Genomic DNA, 7580 nt, shown 5'->3' with positions numbered 1-7580 from the left:
GGCGTGAGACTTACTGGTCTGTAATTGCCGGGGATTTCGCTATTTCCTTTCTTGAAGAGAGGAATTACATTTGCCTCTCTCCATTCCTCAGGTACGACTCCAGTGGAGAGCGAGGATGCAAAGATCTTCGCAAGTGGCGAAGCAATTGCATTTCTCGTTTCCCAAAGCAGCCGAGGACAAATCTGGTCCGGGCCTGGCGACTTGTCAATCTTAATGTTTGACAAAATTTTCAGCACATCAGCTTCCTCTATCTCTACCCATTTCACATGCACACCTGCTCTTCAAAGGTTTCATTCACTACAAAGTTTGTTCCTTTCGTAAAGACAGAAGCAAAAAACTCATTTAGGGCTTCCCCTACCTCCTCAGACTCCACACACAAATTCCCTATGCTATCCCTGATCGGCCCTACTTCTTCTTTGACCATTCTCTTATTCCTCACATAAGTGTAAAATGCCTTTGTGTTCTCCCTAATTTGTTCTGTCAAGCCTTTCTCGTGCCCCCTCCTGGCTCTCCTCAGACCATTTTTGAGCTCCTTCCTCGCCTGCCTGTAATCCTCTAGAGCTGACCTTGACCCTAGCTTCCTCCACCTTACGTAAGCTACCTTTTTTTCTTTTGGCGAGAAGCTCCACCGCTCTCATCATCCAAAGTTTCTTTATATTACCACTTCTTGCCTGTCTCAGAGGGACATATTATTCATCACTTGCAACAACTGTTCCTTAAGCAGTCTCCACATGTCTATAGTGCCTTTACCATGGAACAATTGCTCCCAATCCATGCTTCCTAACTCATGTCTAATCACATCATAGTTTCCTCTTCCCCAATTAAATATCCTCCCATTTTGCCTATTCCTCTCCTTCTCCATAGCTATGTAGAATGTGAGGCAGTTGTGGTCACTATCACCAAAATGCTCTCCCACCACACAAGATCTGATACCTGCCCCGGCTCGTTTCCGAGCACAAGTCTAGAATGGCCTCTCTCCTCGTCGGCCTGTCAATGTACTGAGTTAGGAAACCCTCCTGAACACACCTTACAAAAACAGCTCCATTCAAATCTTCTGCTCGAAGGAGGTTCCAAACAATATTGGGAAAATTAAAGTCGCCCATTACAACAACCCTACTACGTCCACACTTTTCCAAAATCTGCCGACCTATGCTTTCTTCCATCTCCCTGCTGCTAATGGGGGGCCTGTTGTAAACCCCTAACGAGGTGACTGCTCCCTTGCTGTTCCTAATTTCCACCCATACTGACTCGGTAGGCAGATCTACCTCGACAATGGAAGCTTCTGTAGCTGTGATACCCTCTCTGATTAGTAGTGCTACACCCCCTCCTCTTTTATCCCCCCTCCCTATTTTTAAATGCTCTAAAATCCTTCCCACTAGCTGGTCTACCTCTTGCTATTGCCTCATCTGCATCAACTCTCACCTCCGTATACAGCTCAGGTTCGCACCCTCCTGCCATCCTAGTTTAAACCCTCTCAAACTACTCGAGCAAACCTTCCACTCAGGACATTGAGGCTATATTAATAGAAGATAAATGTGCCTAAAAAGCAGCTAACAATGTCTATGCATGAGTTCAAGCTATACCCAAAATTTAATAATATCAAAATAATACCTTTGTGTAAAGACTGTATCTTTATTTTTCTGTATTTTTGATTATGGACTGAAAAGGGAAAAGAATTGTATTTTCAAAAAGAAAATAACTATTGAAGGATTGTTAAAAGCAAGTAACTTGGCTAGTAAGTACTGTTTACACAGCTGAACATTCAAGCAGTAATGGAAGCCCAGTTTGCAGATTAGCTGGAACCAAAAGTTGTGTAGGAATGGAGCTTTCATTGACAACAGCTAACTGATAGGTGTGTGGACCAGTGGCATAACTAGGAGCACGAGTAGGCAATTCAGCCCTCGAGCCTGCTCTGTCATTCAATATGATCTTGGCTGATCTTATCTCGGCCTCAAGCCCTCTTTCCTGCCTGCTCTCCATAGTTCTTTAACCCATTGCTAATTAAAAATCTTCTTATATCTTCCTTAGATTTGTTCAGTGAACTGCTGCTACTGCTCAGTCTGAGAAAGTGTATAAGGTATGAGCAGGTAGGGAAAGAGTTAAGTTCTGAGTTTTGTGAAACATGTGGTTCAGCTGAGCATGACTCAGATCAGATAAGAACTTGCAGTTAACAATGGGGTGCTGCAGGCAATGGTAATGGGTTAACAAGGTGAAAAAGCATTAATTATGTAGAGCCATTTAACAATATTGGAAGCATTCAGATTGTAAGGTCAGTTTAACAAGGTGAAAAGTATTCATTATGTGAAGCCAGTTAAGGTTAAAAACATTAACCTTATCTCTCTACAAAGGTTAAAAACATGCATTGTGTAACACTAGATGGCTTAATCTTTGCTATTGACACTTACTGGTTGCAACGGTCACCCAATCAAAATATAAGTTGCCTTATCTGGATGCCCTTCCCTGTAAAATGACTATATAATTCATTAAGAAACTGCTGTTCCAGAGAAGACTGAGAACTTGTCATCATTCTCTCTCCCTCCAGAGCTCAGAATAAAGATGAAGGAGGTAAAACTATACTGTGTCTGAATGTTTTGCTCTGACTGAGGGGGGAAACAGGGCGACAGTCTGGGGTAGTGAATTCCGCAGGTTCACGACCCTTTGAGAGAAGCTTTTCTCCTCGTCCCCTGTTTTAAATCTGCTACCCCTTATTCTAAAATTGAAATGTTGTTCTCAGTTTCTGTGAAGGGGCAACATGTTCTGCATCTACTCTGTCAATTCCCCTTTAACATCCTATATTCCTCAATTAGATGTCCCGTCATTCTTCCAAATTGTAGAGGATATGGGCCTAAACTGCGTAATTTTTCTTCATTAGATAGACACATCATTTCTGGAATAAATCTAGTGAACCTCATCTCAACTGCCTGCAACAATTGCCTGTGGGTGGCATGGTGGCTCAGTGGTTAGCATTGCTGCCTCACAGTGCCAGGGACCTGGTTTGGATTCCCGCCTCTGGCAACTGTCTGTGTGGCGTTTGCACATTCTCCCTCTGTCTACGTGGGTTTCCTCCAGGTGCTACAGTTTCCTCCCGCAATCCAAAGATGTGCAGGTCAGGTGAATTGGCCATGCTAAATTGCCCATAGTGTTAGGTCCATTAGTCAGGGGTAAATATGGGGAATGAATCTGGGTAGGTTACTCTTCAGAGGGTCCGTGTGGACCTGATGGGCTGCAGGGCCTGTTTCCATACTGTAGGGAACTTAATCTAATTCCTCCTCGAGTAAAGGGACAAAGCCTGTATGCCAGACGCGAGATGTGATATCAGTAATGCCATGTGCAGTTGCAGCAACACAGCCCTACTTTTATACTCTATGCCTTCAGCAATAAGTACTGAAGTTTCATTTGCCTTCCTTATTACCATCTGTATCTGCATACTAATGTGATTCAAGCCCAAGGACACCATGATCCCCCTTGCATCAAAGTGCTCAAGTTTCTCTCCATTCAGATAATTAATTGCCTTTTTATTTGTCCCACCAAAATGCATAATGTTTACACTTATCAGCATGAAATTCCATCTGCCAACTTTTGAAACATCTATTGAGAGCAAAGGCCTTCTGCCTGCCGACAGTTATATGATTGGCTTCCAGGTAGCTGAACAGCTTGGGATGTGGATGTTTTGGCAGTGACCATCTGAAGGAGAAGATGCTGTTTTTCCTCTGCATTTAAGTCTGAAGGTGGCCTGTTTTTTTAAATTTCCTCAGCCGTTGATGTAAGCAATGGCTCTTACCTAGTAAAAAGCAGTCACCAAATATTACCTACAAGCAAGTGAAAGTAACTGGAGAAGCAATATAAAGGAGCAGCAATACGTCCTGGCAAGCCAAAAGGATCACCTCTGTGAACAGGGGCTGTTGAACCGCCTCCCTGATTTTTCCCTCTTTACAAAACCCATGATTGTTTCTATCTGCCTTTGTCTGCATGTGAGAGAGAGCTGAAGTAAAGTTTTAGAATATGTCAATGATCATAATTGTTTACATTTGTAACTAGAAACAACCTGATCTGTTCTTTCTGTCAACCTGAGTCTGAAAGACATATAAAATGGGTAATTTTACATGCTACTAAAAAAAATCTTCAACTTCTGTGATAATTCTGGAAAAAATGGGGATTGATTTCCAGCTCACTACCCCTGTGGGGTGAACAATTACTAGTTTTAAGTCTTAGCTTCTCAGGAGATCTGAACAGCTAGTATTTATATGTAAAAGCATAATAATAATCCATTAAATATAAATATTTGAGCTGCTAATTAGGATAATTACAGATTAAAAAAAAACACCTATACCCATCCATCCAGCCAGCCAGCCACCCAAATAAACGTGCAAGTATCCATTCTGCCCCACATTGTAGTGAGCAATAGCTTTTAAAGCAAATCTAGTGTTTTCACCCTCAGTACCATGTTTGGAGTACCATGAAATCAGTTCCATGCATTGTTCACTTTTATGCAATTTAATTTAATTGAAATTGTATTATTTTTTTTGTTCCCTCAGAAATCTTAAATATTTCTGTACAATTACACCAGATCCATGAGCTGATGAGCAAAGCTTTATTTTCTTGATAACTCAGTCCTTGGCATTATGAAATATCTTTTGGTTATATCCAGCATGTTTTTGTCCATCAATACAAGTGCAGGATTCAAAGTATATGTTTGAGTTAAGGTATTCTATAATTTGACTTTTGCTTAAAGTTACATCACTGCTATTTGTTTGGAAAGTTTTTTTATTCCATACTTTATACTGTGTTTTAAAGGTATTTTAAGGGAATTATGTTCTGCTTGCTTTGTATTGTCTGAAAGAAATTTTTTTATAGAACTTTATTCTTGTCTGTTTTGTTTCACTTCTGCAGGTGACCTGATATAAAGCTGTAGAATGCTGAATAGCTAGCTGAACATAAATTGCATCTTCAAAGATTGTGAGTATAGCTGGACTAAGAAAATATTTTCAAGCCTTGTGTGGTAACTGAAATTTAGAGAATAGTCATGGGATTGCTGTTATCACATTTCCTTATTTTCAAAGATATTTGTGTTCATCTTTAATCTCAGGCCAATGCCAATGTGCCTTTTGTTAACTTTGCAACACTATCTCATTGTGAAATTATATGGTGCCTTTCCCAATCTTTGGATGTCTCAAAGCACTTTACAGCCAATTAAATACTTCTGAAATAATATCCACTTTTCTAATATGGCAGTCAACTTGCACACAGCAAACAATGTGGTAAGTGGTGGGGCAATCTGATGTAATGTTGATTGAAGTAGGACAGTAGGGGTAACTCACCTGTTTTCGCACATCATTCCTATGGGGTAATTTCTTGGGCATTGGTTTAGCATCTCATTTAAAAGACAGCACCTCCAACAGTATGTCACTCCCACAGTGCTGTGCTGGAGTGTGTCACCTTGTTATTGTGCTCCAACCTGAGGATCACATTTGAGCTGGCGACCATCTGACTAGAAGGGGCAATAGCTGAGAACTCAACCATCATTAACACCATATTTAACCTTAAAGAAGTGACAGTGTTAATGGACCACTGCCTATGATATGCTGTAATGCTACTTTTATAGCATTAATTATTGGAATTATTTTGAAGAGATTGAAATGTGCATACTTACATTCTCTCTGTTAAATTGTCTCTGAACAGAATAGAATAAGTCATATTGTGGGTTTCCACTGTTTTGCAGTGGAATCTTTGTTATCCAATATAGCCAAACAAACCTTCTGGTGGTTAGTGGAAATTGAGTGTAGATATTTTGATTTTATACTTCTAGTCTGGGAGTGAATTCACGTAGAATAGAATTAACAAATTAAATTGATATTTTTCTTGAGCTATGCACCTGACTTGGATGTCATTGGGATATCTTCTGGGGAAGTTGAGATCTGTACAAGGAACTATGATTTTGTGGCCATTACAAAGACTTGCATATCATAGGGACAGGAATGGTGGTTGCATGTTCCAGGGTTTAGATGTTTCAGAAAGAATTGGGGGGGGGCGGAAGGTAAAAGAGGTGAAGGAGTGACATTGCTAATCAGGGATAGTATCACAGCTGCAAAAAGAGAGGCTGTTGAGGATGGTTTGCATGCAGAGTCTGTGTGGGTGAAACCCAGAAACAGGAAAGGAACAGTTACTTTATTGGGAGTTTAAGGTATTGGAAAGGATTCTGAGAGACAAGATTTTTGATTATCTGGAAAACCCTAGTTTGATTCGAGATACTTTACCCACCACAGACGTGAGACTGACTGGTCTATAATTCCCAGGATTATCCCTATTCTCTTTCTTGAACAAGGGAATAACATGGCTTTGTAAGGGACAGGAGAAAGTGAGGTCTGCAGATGCTGGAGATCAGAGCTGAAAATGCGTTGCTGGAAAAGCGCAGCAGGTCAGGCAGCATCCAAGGAACAGGAGAATCGACGTTTCGGGCATAAGGGACAGGCCATGCCTCACAAACTTTATTGAATTCTTTGAGGATGTGCCAAAACACTTTGAAGGTAGAGCAGTGGATGTGGTGTACTTGGATCTTAGCAAAGGGTTTGGTTGGGTTCCCCATGGTAGGCTTATTCAGAAAATAAGGAGGTATGGGAGACAGGGAAATCTGGCTGTTTGGTTACAGAATTGGTTGGCCCATAGAAGACAGAGGGTGGTAATAGATGGAAAATATTCCGCCTGGAGCGGGGGGACCAGTGGTGTTCCGCAGGGATTGGTCTGCTCTTTGTGATTTTTATAAATTATTTGGATGTTTGGGGATGACACGAAGATTGGTGGAGTGGTAGATAGTGTGGAGGGCTGTTGTGGGTTGCAACGGGACATTGACAGGATGCAGAACTGGGCTGGTAAGTGGCAGATGGAGTTCAACCTGGAAAAGTGTGATGTGATTCTCTTTGGAAGGGTGAATTTGAATGCACAATATAGCGTTAAAGGCAGGATTCTTGGCAATGTGGAGGAACAGAGCGACCTTGGCATCCATGTTCATAGATCCCTCAAAGTTGTCACCCAAGTTATTAGGGTTGTCAAAGAGTCATATGTTTTGTTAGCTTTCATTAGCAGGTGGATTGAGTTTAAGAACCATAAAGTTATGCTGCAGCTCTATAGAGCCCTGGTTAGACCACACTTGGAATAGTGTGTTCAGTTCTAGTTGCCTCATTACAGGAATGATGTGAAAGCTTTAGAGAGGGTGCAGAGGAGATTTACCAGGATGCAACCTGGACTGGAGGGCATGCCGTAGAGTTATAGAGATGTACAGCATGGAAACAAACCCTTCGGTCCAACCAGTCCATGCCGACCAGATATCCCAACCCAATCTAGTCCCACCTACCAGCACCCGGCCCATAACCCTCCAAACCCTTCCTATTCATATACCCATCCAAATGCCTCTTAAATGTTGCAATTGTTCCAGCCTCCACCACTTCCTCTGGCAGCTCATTCCATACACATACCACCCTCTGCGTGAGAAAGTTGCCCCTGAGGTCTCTCTTATGTCTTTCCCCTCTCACCCTAAATCTATGCCCTCTAGTTCTTGACTCCCCGATCCCAGGGAAAAGACTTTG

General features: G+C 41.7%; 1 long non-coding RNA gene across 1 annotated transcript in view; it reads left to right on the top strand.

Annotated features, from left to right (window-relative positions):
• LOC122558983 overlaps positions 1 to 7580 on the top strand; it is a 28426-nt gene that overhangs the window by 14574 nt on the left and 6272 nt on the right. Inside the window, exon 2 of the long non-coding RNA XR_006314295.1 lies at positions 4891 to 4956. This is a non-coding gene — a long non-coding RNA (uncharacterized LOC122558983). The remainder of the gene's footprint in view (positions 1 to 4890; positions 4957 to 7580) is intronic.

The sequence above is a fragment of the Chiloscyllium plagiosum genome, chromosome 18, assembly GCF_004010195.1.
Source record: "Chiloscyllium plagiosum isolate BGI_BamShark_2017 chromosome 18, ASM401019v2, whole genome shotgun sequence".
Taxonomy (NCBI): domain Eukaryota; kingdom Metazoa; phylum Chordata; class Chondrichthyes; order Orectolobiformes; family Hemiscylliidae; genus Chiloscyllium; species Chiloscyllium plagiosum.
The sequence above is the reverse complement of the archived record's forward strand: the minus strand, read 5'-3'. Positions and strand labels throughout refer to the sequence as shown.